Source organism: Peromyscus californicus, unplaced genomic scaffold, assembly GCF_007827085.1.
Source record: "Peromyscus californicus insignis strain IS unplaced genomic scaffold, ASM782708v3 Scaffold_13__1_contigs__length_99412109, whole genome shotgun sequence".
Classification (NCBI taxonomy): Eukaryota; Metazoa; Chordata; class Mammalia; order Rodentia; family Cricetidae; genus Peromyscus; species Peromyscus californicus.
The window spans coordinates 89,621,913-89,641,468 of record NW_026294424.1 but is presented as its reverse complement, the minus strand read 5'-3'; the positions used below and the strand labels follow the sequence as shown (position 1 = coordinate 89,641,468).

Below are 19,556 nucleotides of genomic sequence, written 5' to 3'. Positions count from 1 at the left end.
AAAAACCTACCTCTTAGCCAGAGTAAGATATCTTTTGACTTATATTTTGAAGTCAAGATATTTTTAAAATCCAGCAGTTTTCATAATCCATTGTGTCTTAGCAGCTGTCATTCCTTCATTAGCAATCAGAAAATCTAAAGACAACACAATAACACACAGGATGCAGACTCTCTGTATGTTTCCCATCTTTGCATGGCTCTTTTCCCCTTAATATTATTTTTTCTTTAAAGACTTTATTATTTTTAAACTATTTTTTTTTCTGTGACTGTCTATACCATTCTCTTTTCTCTCCCAATCCTATATATGTTTTTAAACACTCCGTAACCCATCTGGACCTGTCTTTACTGCATATCATGCGGCTTAGTTCATGGCCTGCTAATGGGGCAGTGCTCACGCCGGTGACTCAAGCCTACAGGTAGCAGCTGGGAGATGTGTCTCTGTACCATGGCTGGCATGAGAGACACGAGACTAGGAAGCCACATTTGGCTCCGTTTTGGGGTATTTAGAAACTTTTTTAAGCTTTCTCAGGTCTTCTGTGGATGTAGGTGTAGGACATTTTGGCTCCATTTGTTGTGATTTCTGTTACCATTTATGGCCAGCTGAATGTGAACCCCACCTCTTGAACCAAATGCTCTATTCAACTGGACAACAGACCACAACACAAACAAAATTCCAGTAACAAACCACCACAGTAGACATAGTAGAAACTAAATTGTGGGTCTTCATGTAGGTTTCCTAACAATCTGTACCTAAAAATGTCAATAACTTCAATTAAAGTAGAAGGTGTTGTTTATCTTCACATGTCTTTATTTTTGCAATTCTATCGACAGAAATTTTATTGGTGCAAAATCTTTTTAAGATATTTTTAAATCAAGTAGTTTCCAATTTCCTGTTCATAAATATTGATATTTGATCATTATAAAACCTAGACTCATGTTGTCTTAATATTTCCATACATTGGGTACGAAATAAATGTATCCTTTTAGTTTTAAAATTTTAACCTCTTCCAAAATCTTTATATTAGTAATATAGAAATATCTAGTTGTATGATTTTTAAGGATAGATTTTAGATCCTCACAGCAATATTTATTAGGCATCCATTATTGCCAGCTAATGGGGTATTGTGATCTCAAGGCACAGAAAATCTTCTGGGGGCAGGAAGAAGCTGGAGAGCTGTCTCAACAGTTCAGAGTACGGGCTGCTGTTCCAGAGGACTCACATAGTGGCTCATAACCATCTCTTAGTCCAGTTCGAGGGGATCTGATACCTTGTTCTGGTCTCCATGGGCACTAGCCTTCTTCTGACATTCAAAGGCACCAGTCATGAATGTGTTGTACAGACATATATGCAGCTAAAACATCCATACAAATAAGTGAAAATAACATTTAAAATCTATTGGGAGACACAGACTTGAGATAATAAGACATTCATATGGTCAATGTGCACTTCAAGCAATAGAATAAATACTGTAATCAATTTAGTAATTCATCAGCTTCATTTTTGTGAAACATAAACATTTATACTAGCCACAGGGCCCCGTAGGTCTGTGGATCAGGCCATTGCATCAGTACCACAGTGTCTGTTTCTCCCTCCATCTCTCAGCTTCCTTATTTTTGGAATGGCATTCTTCGGCAGAAGACAGATTTCAAAAATTCCAAATTCACTGTCACAGAAACAGGAACATCAACTCATTAGTTCCTGCAAATGTCAGGTTTGGCTCTGGTTAACCATTCATAAGTCACATGTCCACTTTCCATTGCCAGCGCTGTGGGATTGGTGGCACACCATTCTCAGTGGCTCTCTGATTTTGTGGACCGAGTTAGGGATGAGTGAATCTCTAAGAAGCAATGAGGTGCTAGTGGCTGAAGAAACAGAACAAATCTCTTTCACGTGGGACCATCAATTCTGTTAAATAGCAAGAGCTCCCAGGAGGACTTGTTGGATGACTTTTTGGATGTACAAATTTCTACTTTATACCAAATGCAACTAAAACTGCATTTTACAAGGAAAGAACTACACTACCTTATTTGAGATGAGCAAACAGGATCCCTGTAAGGAAACTAATTCCCATCAAAGAACTGCTGTGGGATTTTCTGTATGGCAAATGTGTTGCTCTGATTGGTCAATAAATAAAACACTGATTGGCCAGTGGCTAGGCAGGAAGTATAGGCAGGACTAACAGAGAGGAGAAAAGAAAGAACAGGAAGGCAGAGAGAGACACTGCCAGCCGCCATAATGACAAACAGCATGTGAAGATGCCGGTAAGCCACGAGCCACGTGACAAGGTATAGATTTATAGAAATGGATTAATTTAAGCTGTAAGAACAGTTAGCAAGAAGCCTGGTACGGCCATACAGTTTATAAGCAATATAAGTCTCTGTGTTTACTTGGTTGGGTCTAAGCGGCTGTGGGACTGGCAGGTGAGAGAGATTTGTCCTGACTGTGGGTCAGGCAGGAAAACTCCAGCTACAAAGAACTGAGCAGTATTTGTGTACCACTGAAAAGCTCAAGGCAGGAAAAATATACGGTGAAAAACAAGAGACTGGTTTCAGAGGATTAGTGTCAAAATTTAAGGTGGGAAAAAGAAACCACTGTTCAAAAGCATTGTAAAGAAAATAAGAAGATTGATGGTGGAATCAGTGGTGTTCACTCCCAAATTCTTCAACTGATCATCCGAAGCTCTCTGTCACCAGCTGTGGAGGTGTCTCACCAGCACAGAAACGTAAGTGACTAGTGTAGAGGTGAGAGGAGATACTGAAGAGATGGCCCAGGCGGTAAGAGTGTGTGCTGCACAAGCCTGAGAACCTGAGTTCAGATCCCCAGCATCCATATAAAAATTGAGGCCTGCCAGTGTGCTCATCTGGAACCCCAGCCTTGTAGGGGATGTAAACAGGAAGATGCCTGAGACTTGCAGGTCTCCAGCCTGGCTCCAGGTTCAGCAGGGACCATGTCTCAAAGTAATAGGTGTAGAGTGATAGAGAGGACACTGGGCATCCTATTCTGGTCTCTGTGTGTGTACAGGAACAAGCAAGTACACCTGCACACACACACATATGAACACGCCAGATACACATTGCGATGGCTAATCTTGCTTGTTGACTTGACACATCTTGGAAGACGGAACCTCAACTGAGGAACTGTTTAGATCAACTTGGCCTGTGACCATGTCTATAAGAGACCTTGGTCGCTAATTGATGTAGCAGAGCCTACTGTAGGCAGTACCATCCCTAGGCAGCTTTGGAAAGGTAGCTGAACATGATTCTGGAAGTGAACCAGTTTGTGGTGGTTCTTGACTCCATGTTCTGCTACCATTTCAAAGACTGGAATATTATTGCAAATATAATAAAATAATATTGCAAAGGTGAGAAATGAAGGGAGAAATGGTTCTGCTCTGACTTCTCTCAATGATGGGTTGTGACCTGATAGCAAAACTTTCCTCCCAAAGTTGCTTTTAGGTGTATTTATCACCACAATGGAGAGCAAACTACTGAGCACACATGCACACTTGCATGCACACAGACTTTTTAATGTAATAATAAGTTACCCTGATTTCTAAGTGCAGTGATTAAAAGTTTCCAAGCACAAAGAAATGTTTTATGGCTTTCATATTTTGGTCTTGTATAAATAAACCCATAAATAACAACTAATTTTTAATTGGAATTTATTCCTTCTTTGAGAAAAACATTTACTCTTTTGGAAAACAACTTTGCTCATGTTTTTTGGAAATATTTCTTGAATAATCTTTAACATGGCAGATCAGTTACATAAGCAGGAAATAAATTATCAGTAAACACATAACTGTGTTTTTCCACCAGACCAAGATGTTCCAGTGGTTTCCTAGTACATGAGTTTGCTTTATTGAGATATATTTCCATAAACCAGAGGCCATTGCCAGTCACTAACACCACGAGTGTACCATAAATAAATCAAAACAGAGGCACATTGAGAGAATACTATAATAGAAATCCAAGCTTGCAACCGTCATACAGCAAAAAGTGAACGATACCATCTTTTGTGAGTTCACAGATCTTTCCAGTGTGGAGACAGCCTAGTGATTATATTAAAACCTATCTGTTTCCCTCTCCTTGCAACATTTGTGTGTCTGTTACAGCCTTTATGTTACATTCTCATAAAGTTTCTCATGCTCACCTTCTCATGGAAGATTTATGGCAGTTGGCATTGGTGTGTTTTCATGTCTGCCTTTATACCTAGACTCTGAGCTCAGTAAGGACTGTGATTAGCACCTGCTAAATACCGAGCGAAGTAAAAAAAAAAACAAAAACAAAAACAAAAGCAAACCACCACCACCAACAAGAACAACAACAAAAAACCCTAACAGATTCTTCTACCTATGACTTCCCAAACTCCTGGTGATCATCTTTGTTAGATTCCTGTGTTAAGTTCCTTGGAGCTCAGTTTTACATTAATCAGCCCCCAAGTATATGCTTGCTTGCAGAATTAGATGATGAGTCATGAAGAGGGTGGCAGGGATGGCAACTTGAAACCCAGGTGTAGTTGGCAATGTCTGCTGTATTCCCCAGATAAATTTGGGGGAAAAAACCAAACCAAACAAAAAGCTCTGTTGGTAAAAGACATAGATGGGGGCGTCTACTAGGGGAGAGAAAGGAATCACTACAATGGAAGAGGTTGGTAAATGGAGACTTAGGAGGAGGCGAATATGATCAAAGTGTGTTATATACATGAATGAAAACAGCACAGTGAAACTCGTTAGTTTGAATAATTAACATACGCTAAAAAGGCACCTCTATCTTCTCTTGGGAGTTGACCTATACCAATATGTTTGGCAAATTCTTGGCTCTCCTCCAAGGATGTTTTAGGGAGGAAGGGGGCTCTGATGTCTTCTGAGAAAGAGTTCATTCCAAAGGAAAAAATAATCCAGTATGACAAATCATGCCAACTATGTCTTCTTTATTGTGGTCCCAAAGGGGATTCCATGGTCAATCATGGCGACCACTTGGTCTACTCTGCCAGTCCTACTAGATCCATGGAAGGCCATGCTTTCCTAAATACTGTCTGACATGGAGGTGTAGGGTAGAGAACCTTGGGGTCCCTCCTGTGGAACATATAATACAGCTGGGTCGAGTGGCCACCTCCACCTGCCTCACAGCACTTTATCCCATTCAACCATATAGTCCCAAGGGGAAGAAATTCCTGGTCCCAGCTTCTCTTTAGAGACCATAGGATTTCTGACCTTCTTCCCTTGGAGCAGTGGCTTTTGATGGAATCTCCCAGCATCTCTGTCAACAGCATACCTGCTCCCTTGGGAAGCCCAAAGGAGCAGCTTTGACAGACAAGACTGCTCCTGCCCATATCCCTTGCTCTTTATGCTCAACACTGGCACCCACTTTTCAAAGCTTTCTCTGTGTCCTTGTGATGAAGCACAAAAGAGGTGAGCTGACCTCTGACCTTTGTATTCTGGCCAGCCAGGAGTAGGGCTGGTGAGACAGGCCTGTGATTCCCCCTTGTACCTGACTGAGGGATGACTTTGCTTGAAAGTCCCTTTATCTCTGATTCTCCGAGTCCATGCCAGCCTGCAGATAGCCCCATATCCCAAACACTAATGGGGATGCTGTGCCACATTTTGGCTTTTGGTCCAAATTACATCCCCAGTTCATACTTACCATAGTTTATGAGGCTTTGGGGCACTTGACCACTTAGCTAGTAAATTTGATTTCTGATAATCCTGCACGTGGCCATCTATTATCTATTGTAAGATGAATTGCTAATTGCTAAAAAACATGGAGCCAAGTATTGGAGTGAATGCTGAAAGGTCAGAGAAGTAGAACAAGCCACAGCCAACCTCACCTTGACAACTCCTCATCCGATCCTGTTTCCACGAATCCTCAGACTGAAAGCTTCTGAGTCCTCACCTGAATGGATCTCAGCTGAACTGCTGCTAAAAGCCTAAAAGCTTAAAAGCCTCTAGTTCCTGGTTCTCATGCCTTATGCCTTATGCACCTTTCTGCTTCCTGCTATCACTCCCTGGGATTAAAGACGTGTGTCCTTCCCAAGCAAAGACATGAGATCCCAAGTGCTGGGATTAAAGGTGTGTGCCACCATGCCTTGCTCTGTTCCCAGTGTGGCCTTAAACTCATAGAGATCCAGATGGATCTCTGCCTCCCAAGTGATAGGATTAAAGGCATGTGTGCCAACACCGTCTGGCCTCTATGTCTAATCTAATGGCTGTTCTGTTCTCTGACCCTGGATAAGTTTTATTAGGGTACACAATATATTGGGGGGACACAATATCTCACCACAAGCTATCAGTTCCTTGAGTCTGTGCTAACTGTTGGAATCAGGATGGATCATAGCCCATCTTCCATATGGGAAAGCACCTCTCTAACACTGCAGAGGTACTGAGAATTGTGAGATGTGGCCAACATGGCAGTGGCAGAGTAATCCCATGTACCCTCCCAGCAAGCCTGTTTGACTTGATATATTGATGAAGCAGCAAGCACACACTACCTGCTGGAGACACAGGAGAGGCCATAGAGGTTCCTGAGCATGATAGAGCTGCAGTGTCCCTCAGACATCTGTCCTGATTACTTGTGTGAGAAAGCGATGATGCCAGGAAACTCTGGGAAATACTGGGCAAGGCTTCACTTGGTCCTTTAGTAGCTTTCCATTTCAAGGACCCCCCCCCAAAAAAAATCATCAAAAGTGGCTTATTGGCAAAAGAGCTTATTTGGGCTTACCGTTTTAAAGAGAGAATCCATCATGGTGGGTAAGGCATGGCAGCAGGTGGCGGCAGCCGAGCTGTGGTGACCACATCTTATCTATGACCAGGAAGCAGAAAGCAAGCAGAGTAAATCTATAAACTCTCAGATCCCGCCCCCAGTGACTTACTTTCTCCAGCAAGACTCCGCCTCCCAGAGGTTCCATAACCTCCCCAAACAGTGCCACAACTGGGGGCCACGTGTTAAAACATATGGAGCCTGTGGGGGACATTTCTCATTCAAACCACCACACCTGACTACTGAGCTGCGTTGGTAGATGAAGCCAATAGAAATGACACAACTGTTCTAAGCAACCTCATCCGTTTTTACAAGCTACAGTATGTATTTTCATTCTCAGTCTGAGAGTGGAAATGGGGCTGGATTGATTTATTCAAAGGGCATCCTGTCCATTTCACATATTGCTGTTTAAAGAATAGTAGTTGAAATAAGAAAGCTGCTGTTGTGACAGGTACTAATATGCTAGTGGAAGCGTGTGTGTGTGTGTATGTGTGTGTGTGTGTGTGTGTATGTGTGTGTGTGTGTGTGTGTGTGTGTGTGTCTGTGAGCACACATTTCTGTGAACCCAGAATTTGGAATATGATAAAATATAAGCCTACAAGTCAGAAGTGATTACTTATTCCTTAAATCATTTTTCAAAAAGATGATGACCTTATCTAATGCAGTTTCTCTGTCATGAAGAAATTCTCTTTGCAGATCAAAACTGCTTCTGTTCAAAGTGAATTTATTTCAGTGATTATTTCAAAAGATAATGCCAAATCCACATGCGGTTTATACTTAAAAGCTATTGTAAGAAGTGAATGCCACTAAGCACTCTTTTAAAAATTGAACTCAGTCCCTAAAATATGCAAACATGCACATTACTACATAGCTTCTATTCTGTAATAAATACAGCTCTCCATCTATAAATATGTTAGGTATTTCTCAAGTTTTATCATTTGTTTCTATAGCAAACAATTACTCATTTTCTTCCAGGTAGTAGAAATATTTATTTCCCATTTTCAATAAAAATGAAATCTAATATAATCTTGAAAGCATAAAATATTTTTGTGTTAAAATATTCATATGCTTTTTGTTATTTTATCTCTTTTTTTCCCTCAGAGGCATGGGGAAGGTTAAAGTATGTTCCCTTTGTATATCCTAAGATGGCCTAGAACTTGTAGGTCAGATTAGCTTCAAACTCACAATGATCCTCCTGCCTCAGCTTCCCAAGTACTGGGATTACAGGTGTACACCATGATGCCTGGCTATTCTTTTAACTGTTAAGAATAATATTGTCAAAAAAAAAAAAAAGAAGAATGTTGCCAGGCTGGAGAGATGACTCAGTGATTAAGAGCACAGGCTGCTTTTCAAGAAAACCCAGGTTCAATTCCCAGCATCTACATGGCAGCTCACAATTGTCTGTAACTCCAGTTCCAGTGAATCTGCTGCCTGCTTCCTGCTTGTGCCCTCCACAGGCACCAGGCACACAAATAGTGCACAGGCAAACATTCATAAAATAAAATAAAAAAATCTTAAAAAAGCCTCAATAAAAATAAATTTAAAAGTTATATTTAAAAAGGAGGATAATATTGCTGTCTAAGAAGACGGCGTGGTAGGTAAAGTGCCGAGGAACTGAGTTCAGGTCCCGTCACCCACATAATTCAGGCTACAGCAGTCTGCAGTTTGTGACCCCAGTACTAGGGGGAGGTATCAGGGAAGGCAGCTTACTAGCTAACCAATGTAGTCAAAATGGCAAGCTCCAGGTTCAGGTTCAGTGAGGGACCCTGTCTCAGAAAAATTAAGTGGAAAGCTACAGAGGAAAATACCCAAAGTTGACCTCTGGTCTCCACAAATGAATTGAAGGGCGAGTGCATCCTCAAACAGTCACACAGACACGAACACAGGATCTCTCTCTCTCTCTCTCTCTCTCTCTCTCTCTCTCTCTCTCTCTCTCTCTCTCTCACACACACACACACACACACACACACACACACACACACACGCGTGTGCGCGCGCACACACACACACACACACACACACACACACTCACTCACAAAAGAATAATATGTAAGTAGTTAGTTACTGGCTATGACCTAGAACAGAATTACAGTTTGGAGTTTTCCACTGGCTAGTGTCTAAATTGAGTTCAGTGAACTTTTCCATCACTTATCTGTTCCATGGATTTGGGAATTAGTTACAAAACGACCTGTGTTCTCAGTGTTCTAGCTGGTTAGGCAATCCTTAGAATGCTTTTACAGCTGTGTTGACAAATTAGCAAATAAAAAGGTTCTGCATTAGCATCTTTACCCCAGAGGCACCAGCCCTGGTGCTTTGGCACTGTGGATAGAGTTTATCATGGTGCCCTTAAGGACTGGAGGGAGACCCGGACTCAAACTTCAGTGCTGCCCCTGACGAGTCATGCGGTCCTCCAACCCACTAAACCTTGGCATCTCCATGTGAAATGGAGCTGTGTTTGTGTGCTAGGCATAAGTAAGACAAAACTGCTGGCTATTTGTAACATGGTAGGAATGACAATCTGACAGTTTTAGTACCCAATAAAGCATCTCCCCCGGAAGCCCAGCTACCTCCGTGCATTTGCTGTGTCATTTATCCTTGTAACAGTCACAGTGTCACAGGTCTTCAGAGCTGAACATCTCCCTCAAAGCGTAATCAATTGAGTAGTGTTTCACAGGTGGGGAGATCAAGACAATAGAAATCTGAATAGCGAGAAAGTTTCTTTTGTTCAGTTTTCTATCATCATGTGGTAAGAGTCATCTCATTTTAAATTCTTAGCATAGCGTTATGCATGCTCCCATGGCTTCTCAAGACTCTTAGAATGACTCAAGATGTGCAATGGCAAACATTTCTAGCCTCCAGTTAAGTCTCTGATGAAAAAGGAGCCACCATCCTAGATCTATGAGCTATGGAGGGCTGGGAGACATGGGTTTGAATTCATTAGAGGAGATGAAGGGAAAGAGAGCCCAAATTTATGTTTAAAATATTGGTTTAAGAGATTGAACTAGGCTGAAGGGATGTCTCAGTGGGTAAAGACACTTGTCACAAAGTTTAAACACGTGAGTTTCATCTCCAGGACCCAGATAGTTGGAGAGAACTGAGCCCCAAATACGCCCCCTGCCCAATAAATGTAATTTAAAAACTGAACCAACCAACTCTATTAGAAAATATTGTCCATTTTTAGATGACTTACAGTGATAACAAATTAAGTCTAAATCTTTCATATCAGCTTATTCTGACCCAAGGAAACTTCATGTAAACTTAATAATGTTCTTAAAAGGCTATGAAAAATTTGACAGCCTTCAAAACAACATGATGTCTAACAATAAACATTTGAATAGGAACATGTAGAAGAAAGCACATAAGATTACCCCTCATCAATGAATAACATGTATGTTGTCAAAGGTCTTGGAGAGTTAAAGGAATCCCACCCAGCCTCACATACACACCACAATAGACCTCTTGACTGAACTGATCCACTTTCCAAAATCACACCCCTACCCACTGACCAGTGAGGGACTTAACATGGCATTGTAAGATTATATCAAATATGTTTTCCTTAAATACAGAAGTAGGATCATGGCTATTTCCCATGCAGTAGATAGGCACCTATACAAATGTACATATATACACATTCATTAACTCATGGAATGCCTCATTTGAGAAGACTTCAGTTTCCACTGATGGCAGTACCATTCAAACTATGTTCTACAGTTTCCATGCAAAGGTAAGTGGTTACTCTGTAAAAAATGATCCAGGATAAAAAACAGTGTCGATGCACATTGAATTATGCAAAACTAAACAATGATAACACTCAGCACATTTTGAATTCCTGGAAGAACATGCAGCAGCCAGCCTATTTCTCAATCTCTTCAATAGCTCTGAATCGAACCTGAGATTCTGCATTTCTGACAAGCTTGTAGATGATTCTGAGCCTGTTGTCCCAAGGACCATACTTTGAATAGCAGTTCCTTAAATGCATAATTACATACAGTTAATTCTTCAAGAATTGTGACAGTTGGCTGGTGGGCTGGTTGTTCGTTTTTAGATGACTTCCACTGATATCAAATTAAGTCCAAATCTCTCACATATGCTTGTATTGACTCAAGGAACTTCACGTAAAAACCAAGTCTTTATTAGTATTCTTAAAGGTTATAGTTGAATCCTTGCTATTAATATAATATCCTATGTCAGTTTTAAAAATTACTCTACATTTAAAGTTAAAACCTGATTTTATCCTTTCAATGGCTTTGCCTTATTTTGCTCAGATTGCATGTGGGAAATTTTTTAATCATATTCTAATTCAGGACGTGGTAAATAATTTTAGAAATGAAGGGATAGATAGATTTCTTTTGAGTTCTATTCTACTCTATAGTCAAATGTGAGCTCATTCCAAATAGGTCCTAAAAACGATAGTTGACTCTGGAGTATAACTAAACTGAAATTTTGCTGGTAATTAAGATTTCTATTATTGGCATAATCATTCTGAGCACATAATCAGAATATCACATAAAGATTACCCCACTGCTTTAGACACCAAGAAACCAGCCCTAGCACTCTTCACCTCCTTATATAGCTCTACACCTGCCAGTCAGTGCCCTTACCTAGTCACATCCAGCTCCCTCTACCTCTTTCACATGTCCGTATTTCTATATGCACCCACCTCTCTATTCGCAATGTAGGTTTTTTCCTTTGTAAATTTTCAGTAAGAACAAAGTTTATCCAGGTTTAAAGTAAAGAGTAAATTGCTTTTGTTTCATAATAAAAATACTGTATATTATTTTATAATTCTCTAATACTTCCTTATGCATGCACTAACCCCTTGATCCCCATAAAGAGGTATCAGTGGCCGGGATGATGGAAGTGTAGGGAGAGAAGTGTGCTGTCTGGGGGCTGAGATCTGATTGTCCAACCTTGCTCTTGAGACTGACAGTCCTCATCTTCACTCCGTGAAGGATTCATTCAGTCCTTTCTGTCCTGACCAACTGTTCAGTTTCTCAATCCACACCCTTGATGATACCTTCCCTTCCACCTGGATTGGAACTCTTGCCATCCTCCTGTCTAGTTCATGACCCAGCATGTCTCTTCCCTTTTCAGAGAGTTTTTCAGATTTGGTCTCCCCTGATTTGTCCTCCCTCATCATACTACGCTTAACCTTGTATGGTAGTTATTTATGACTATGAGTGACCTCGCCTTTGGATACAAGGCTCCCTAGAAAAATGAGGCTTCTAACTGATTGATCATTGCATCCTTCACTAAAGCTCACACAGGCCACTTAGTAAATATTTCAGGAATGAATGAGTGAGCTGACCCATCCACACTTCTGATTAAATGGAGACTTTGGGTATCTTGGTTTTAAGACTAGTCAATGAATTTAAGGCTAAGAAATACTGCTGATTGTCAGCTTCTAAACTGACTATGTTAATCATTTATTATTGAAAAATTGTTTGTAAAACAATTTCCCATCTCCTCATCCTAGATGAAGATGTTTAAAATATAGTACAGTCCCGATTTGATGATAGACATGTTTTTCTGGAACACAAGCTAGTAAACTGATGTGTCTTTTCTCTTCTTCTACAACTCGCTCTTCTTCATTAAAGTGTTCTTTCAATTAATAATTCGTGTCAAATTTGTAAAGAAGCACACAGAGTTGTGCATCTTCTCCGCTGGCCATTTCCCGGTTACCTTTGACTTTCAGAGCATGTTGAGGTACATCAGCCAAGTTCCTGCTTTCCTTTTCCTACTGCAGAATACAATGACAGCTCTTGTTATGGCTGCTGCTGCTGCTCATCCCTTTCCATTACTCCAAACACTGTGAATTCCCAACCCTGGTACTCAAGGGGGGAGCAAAGGAAAGAAAATGACTCGGCTGGTAGCTCGAAACAGGGGCCTAGAGAATTGACCCAAAGCTGAAGACACGGGTGGATTTTTCTGAAAACATGACTTCTCTACACATTTCTAACACTTTTCGGGTCTTGGTAGCTTTTCCAGAAATTGCAAGATTTTGTCCAGCTCGAGGTAGATTTAGTTAGCTCTTCCTTTCCCCACTAATATCAACCTTTGCGTGCCAAGGGTTGCATTAACATTTATTCAGTTCTTGATTTAATGCGCCTGGCCCTTGCAGCCAGAGAGTGGAAATGATAAGCTCATTTTATGGAGCCATTTTTTCACAAAAGCAAAGGAACCAGTCTCACAACTCGGTGCCATTTTGTATCTGGCAAACCCCTATCATCTCAATGAACTCAGATGCTACAGAAAGTTTTTCATTTTGATGTAACAAATAGTATAATATAATAGTGAAGTGTTTTCCCACACCCATAGGTCTTTGTGAGATTCCACGCCTCCCCTCTCCCAACCTCAGCCAGCCACTGCCAATGCCCCATTCGCCTGTAGCTTAGGGCTGTGGCCTTAGGCTGTCTGACACCCCTAGATTTAGGTAGGACCCTAACATTTTGCTCTCTTAAAATGCAGAACATAAGCAAGAAGAACAAATGAAGTGCTAGTCCTTAGTTCTCCTTCCCTGGGTGTCTTGAACAGCTTGGCAGACAGATATAAAAATGCACCTGGGATGGAGCCCTCCTGAAAGCTACCCTTTGATTGGTACTGACATACAGACCCTCTTGACTCTTGCTGGTGATTCACTTTGGCCTTTGAAATCCTCCTGGTTGGTCCCCTCCTCTGAAAGGTCCTCCCCCACTCTCACAACAGCTGCTCAGGATAGAGCCCCAGGAGAGGAATCCCTTGGGGGCCTCTCTCCTACCCCGCTTTCTTTTGTTGACTGGATAGCCCTGCTTCAGCAGGAGGCTTTAGATGTAGAGGTGAGTGAGAGTAGCTTTCAGTACTTTCTCCCTAGAGACCCAGAGGGGGACTCATCCCCCTCATTCCTAATGCTATCTCCATTGTTAAAGACAGTTTGCATTACAAAAAAGACACTTTCCAATGAAACTAGGATCCAGGACTCATTTGCCTTGGGCACTGTCTTTGCTTACCTGGAGGAAGTGGGGTTGCTAGTGCACACTGCTGTCTGCCTTCTGAGTTATTTATATACCTGTGAAGAGTCTACTTTTCTAAGGATGGGAAACTGCAAGCAGCTGCTTTTTCACCCTTCCGAGAATCACTTTGCTCCTTTCCAGTAAAAAGCTGAACTATGAGATGAGCGAGTATCTCCAGTGGCCTAGGTACCTTGGCAGCCATTCTGAAGTCTGTTGGTATGCCCATTGGATGGATGGTATGTTAGGGACATGGCCCTGTAAAGACTTTTGATCTTGCTACTTGAAAATTAGAGCACTTAGAAAAAGGACACAGTTATTGAGAGTCATGGAAAAGCAGTCTGCCATATCTCAGAAAGACTGTCTGTGGTTTGAGAAAATAAAGATTTCTTCTGTCATTTCCAAGCCCCTGTGTGGTGATATTGTGTCCCCCAATATACTGTGCAACTTAATAAACTTATTTGGGGTCAGAGAACAAAACAGCCACTAGATATAGAGGCCAGAAAATGGTGGCACACACACCTTTAATCCTAGCCTTCTGGAGGCAGAGATCCATGTGGATCTCTGTGAATTCAAAGTCACACTGGAAACAGCCAAGCATGGTGCCACAGTCCTTTAATCCCAGGAAGTGATGGCAGGATGCAGAAAGGTATATAAGGCATGAGGACCAGGAACTAGAGCCTGGTTAAGCTTGGAGACTTTTAACAGCAGTTCAGCTGAGATCCATTTGGATGATGACACAGAGGCTTCCAGTTTGAGGAAACCGGATCAGCGGAGGAATTGGCGAGGTGAGGTTAGCTGTGGCTTGTTCTGTTCCTCTGATCTTTCAGCGTTCACCCCAATACCTGGCTCCCAGTTTGTTTTTATTAATAAGACCTTTTAAGATTCGTGCTACACCCCTGCATGAAGCTAAATTGAAGAATATGTAAATTGTGAAGCACAAGAAAACCCACCCCCAGGTGAAGAGCTAGACTACGCACTGCCATGACACCGTGTGCACCCTCTTCTGTCTCCTCCATTCCCTCCAGCCTCTGCACACAGACGACTGATTCCTCCATGTTGTTGTCCACCATGTGGATTTCTTTGAACAGCTCTTTCTGGAAAGATGGATCACTATTAATAATTAGTATGCTATTAAATGCTGCCTGGTGTTTGGGCATCACAGTATCACCTGTTTCACTCTGCATTTTGTTTCTTTCTTCCAATGTTAAGTTTCTGAGATTTATCTAAGGCTTAGAATGTAACTTAGTTCTGGGCCACATGCTTAACTATATGAGGTCCTGGGTTTAATTCCCAGCACCATATATAGATAAATCCACAAATTAAATTTTGGAGGAGGGAGATTTTGAGACAGGGACTCTAGAACCTTTTTCTCTTGCTTAGGAATAGAATTATTCTAAGACAGAACTCTAATCTCCCTTCCAACTGAAGCGAGAAATGTTGTATGAAGAATGAAGAGCATATTTTTATAATTATGAGAACACCGGGTCAGCCTTAGAGCATTAATTAAACTCTTTTTACTTAACCTCCCATTCTTCTTCAAAAAAAGGATTAAAAAAAAGAAAATTTTCCACTTCTAATTCTCCCTGCAGATCTTTTAGTTTTGATTATCTTTTATCTTCTATATATGAATTTATTAACTAGTTTGAATTCATATCCAGAAAACTGCCTTGCTTTTTAAATTTTTATTTATGTTTGCAAATCGTTGGCTGTCTTGTAATTTTACTTGAGAAACTGTTCATGAGGAGAAAATGTTTATTTTGTAAAGCCTTTGGCAGTTGGGAGAACTCAACGGTGGGCATGTGCCTGTAATTGCTGTGGTAAGGAGGCTGAGGCAGCGTCATGGAGTTGGAAGCCAGCCCAGGCTGCATAGCAAGGTCCTGTGTAGATTAAAAAGGTTGAGAAGCGTGGATGAGAAGCATGGAGGCAATCCGCCTGAGTTCAGAACCCAGCACTTTCGTTGACTTCTTGTGTAAGTTATTTGGGCAAGTTCCCCAAGTACTTGTTCCCCTCTGTTCCCTCATCTGTATAATATAGAAGTGAGGAGCATTAAGCAAATTGGCGTAGATAAGTACATGTACTGGAACCAGATGTTGAGCCAAGGCTCAACTCATTTCAGTTCTTGTACACGTAACTGGGACCTTTTCTATGTTGCTACAATGTTTTACTAAATAACAACACATGACATCCTTCATACTGTCTAGCTACCTAAGACCATTTTTTTTTCTTTTTGCTCATAAATATAATTAAAGCAGTATCTGTTTCCCTGTTTGGGGGATTACATTCCCCACATAACTTTCCACAAAGCTTCTATAGTTGGTCAATGCGATGCAGTACCAGAAGCATCACACAAAGATGGTCTTTGGGTCTCAGCCGTTATAATATACTCTACTAAGAAAAGGTTTTCTAGGTGCCATTATTTGAGATGCCTTATCTTTCAACTGAAAGTGGATTTGATTTTTCCACACACACAGTGTGATTTATGGAGCCTCAAAGATCTTAGACTAAAGCTTGCTGATGGCATTTTCCATGAAAGAGATAAGAATTCAGATCATATCACATTTGCAATTTCAGCTTCTCCTTCAGCAACAATGTAAACAGATTGTTTTCCCCTTGTTATCGAAGAAGCAAACTGCTCTTGGTACTGATTTTCAAAAACAAATGTTAAATAAAATAAATCCAGACACTCCCATTTTCAGACTGTTTGATATGTACTTTCTTTAGCAAAGTATAACTAATTAAACACTTAAGAAACTTCCTGGGAAGAGGATATCCCTTTGCAAACCAACCCTTAGATACCAAGGAGGCCATCAGCACACAACAGTGCTATTTTCACTGATCAAGTTCCTTCCATACAACTTAGGATGCACTCTACCATTTTCTCAAGCCATAAGCTTGATTCAGTTTATCATTTCAAGTAACATTATCACATGTAGGAGTGTTTCCTGTGTTCATTTGCTTCCATAACTAATTTTAAGCCCTTGAATCATGACGAAGCACATACTACTCATAACCTTTTCATGGGGACCAGAAAAACCCTAAGGCTATAATATTTGGTAAGTCAATATTGACTGATTGATCAGTCAAAAGCCATATAAGCAGGCAGTGGTGGCCTAAACCTATAATCCCAATATTAACGAGGCAAAGATAGAATAGGGCAGCCTATGCTACACTGTGAAATTTAAGACCAGCCTGGGCTACACAGCAAGGTCCTGTGTTAAGTAACCAAAGGCTGGAGATGCACGGCTCAGTGGTAGCCTTGGGTTCAACCACCAGTAATATAAAAACAAAGAAAAGCAAACAAAAACTAATGACAGCTCACTGTAGAGTCCAAAGAGGCAAGACCCATATGTTCCTCCCAATGAACTGAGACCTCACAAAAGAAGGGTTTTCACTTCTTAACTACTACATCCAGAGGCTTCCCTGACCCACTGGGACCCGCAGACACAGCAGTCCGTGGAGGTGAAGCTCAGCTAGCTCTGAGGTGTTTGGACTGCAGTTCTAAATGTGAGCAAGAACTTGGACCTCTCAGCACCTCAGGATTTTTTCACCCCTAAAATAGGGGGCAGGTGTCTGCATTTATATACCAAAGACTGGAGAAAATGTTTCATACAAAATGCCCAGCTCTGAGTCTTGTTAGGATGCAAGAAATGGCATCCTGTTAAACTCCCGTTTCGGTGTGGGTGGTGATTTGATATTTGCTGCTGGGTTCCTGGAAGACTCCCACTATATCTAAAATCAAGTTTATATGACCTTTTCCATCCCCAAACCCAGGGAATTCACCTGCAGGGAGGATGACACCATCCGTGTCATTACACAAACCAAATTCTTTGCCTGTCTCATTTCCTCCTCTCCACTTCCCATTTCCAGACCCACTCAAACTCCGGTCCCTCAGAACCCCCACCCTCACTACCCACAACCACCATATTAGCAGATTTCTTTTCTCCGGCTGACATATTACAAACAACTGAGCTTCCTACATCCTCATGCCTGGCTCCAACCTGCTCAGATTACAAGAGCAACTTCCTTTGGAGAATATGAATCTGATCCTGCCATCCTTTGCTATCTATCACTTTTAGAAAAACTTATACCAGGATCTTTCACTTAGCCAGTAAAATCTGCTTCCTATCATGCAGGATATTCTCCATCACCCTTAAGATCCACTCTGGCCTTTCCACCCTGCTCTCTGCCCTAGGGAGAGGTAGGGTATTATACTATATAATTTCCCCCTGGACCTCCCCCTGCTGTGGAGCCTCAGACTGGGTCCAAGTCTTTACAGAAGGCCACAATTACTATGAAGTAAATTATGTCTGTAACTATCTTCTCATAGGCATCCCTGCCTTCCACAGTGGTACCCAGGCACGGCTGTAGCTTTTCATTCTTGCTGCGCTGGGTACTGTACATCCCTTGTTGATTACCCTTAACCATTTAGACACCACAATAAAGAGCCCTTTAATTAAACTGTCCTCAGATGGCCTGAGTGTGCCCTGTTTCTGGCTGGGATCCTGGCAGACTGGACAGCTCCCTCCTTGAGCTAATCTTCTTGTTTTTCTCATACTCCACATTTCCTTCTACCTCTGTCTAGATAGTTGTTACTCACCCTTAAAGTCTCAGCTCAAATCTCACTCCCCATTGAAGATCTCCTGCCTCCACACAGGCTGAGTGACTGCAGCATTCCCTCCCAAGTCTGCTTAATTTTCCATGTCCTTTGTGACATGATAACAAATATGAAGTGGGTTGCTTAATTATGAATGTAACATCACACCAGTCCCTAACAGGGAGCATGATACATGTGAAAGTTAGAACATATGTGACACTTAATTTGCTGGTCCTTAACTATAAGTAGGGCTAGTTGTAAGTGTAATAGGTGTTGGCAGTATTTATTATTTTGTAGGGTAGTGTCACACAGGCTAATTATATTTTGAGCAAATTAACTTTTTTTTTTTGAGACAGGGTCTTTAACAAATAGTTTTCCTTTTGCAATATCCCTAGCTGTAGCTTAGAACACCTTTCCACCCCAAAATCCATGTAGCTGAACTCTTCACCTTCTTCAAGGTTTTGCTCAAAAATTTGTTTGGTAAAGCCTAAGTCAAACCCGCCATGCCTTGCTCTGCTTTCCAGTGACCTCACTGTCCGTCGTTGCTTTCTGAATTACTGTACTCCCCTGACTCTCTGTAAAACCTGTGTACACAAGCACTCACACTAGAGCCTGGTGTACAGCAAGCCTTTGGACACAGTGTCTCAGAGGAAGTAAACTGACTTCCTGTTCTCAACCCTGGGTTAGGTTACACCCCTTCATTCCCTTCCAGTGTTTTCCTACAAACCGAAAGGTTCAAAGACACTCACTTGCTTGTTCTTTTATCTATCTATCCGAAACTTTTAAAAGTAATATCGAGTGTGCATGTGTGCATGCGTGTGTGTGCCATGACATGTGTGTGGAGGTCAGAGGACAACCTACAGAAGTTGGTTCTGCTCTGCCCCCTCTATGCAGTTCCCAGGGATTTGATTCAACTCAGGTCTTCAGGCTTGGCAGCAAGCATCCACTAAGCCATCTCTCTGGTCCTGAGTAAAACTTGCAATGTCAAAATGTTAAGAGAATTTCATGAAACTTGAAGACAATGTCCTTTTATACATACTTCTTAAATTCTTAAATAAGCAACATGAACACAGAGGCTTTAACCTCAATTTGGGGTTAAATGCCTAGGACTTGGTAAATATTTTCTTATGAGAGTAATAATAACGTGGGCAGGTGATAATAGCTGACCATAACGTGTGAGTGAACTATTAATCTCTAGTTTCCAAGCAGCTAATTTCT

General features: G+C 41.4%; 1 protein-coding gene and 1 long non-coding RNA gene across 11 annotated transcripts in view; one reads left to right on the top strand and one right to left on the bottom strand.

The window, feature by feature from the left end:
- Rasgef1b (RasGEF domain family member 1B) overlaps window positions 1-19,556 on the top strand; it is a 525,136-nt gene that overhangs the window by 414,041 nt on the left and 91,539 nt on the right. The window lies entirely within an intron of this gene.
- The window catches only part of LOC128108643 (uncharacterized), a 71,874-nt gene that overhangs the window by 17,737 nt on the left and 34,581 nt on the right, over window positions 1-19,556 (bottom strand). For 3 of the 6 annotated variants that reach the window (XR_008217556.1, XR_008217560.1, XR_008217558.1), the window contains exon 5: window positions 6,717-6,797. This is a non-coding gene — a long non-coding RNA (uncharacterized LOC128108643). Of the gene's footprint in view, window positions 1-11; window positions 1,664-6,716; window positions 6,798-14,721; window positions 14,839-19,556 lie in introns of those variants that run through there. The other 3 variants (XR_008217557.1, XR_008217561.1, XR_008217559.1) reach the window with 2 other exon arrangements.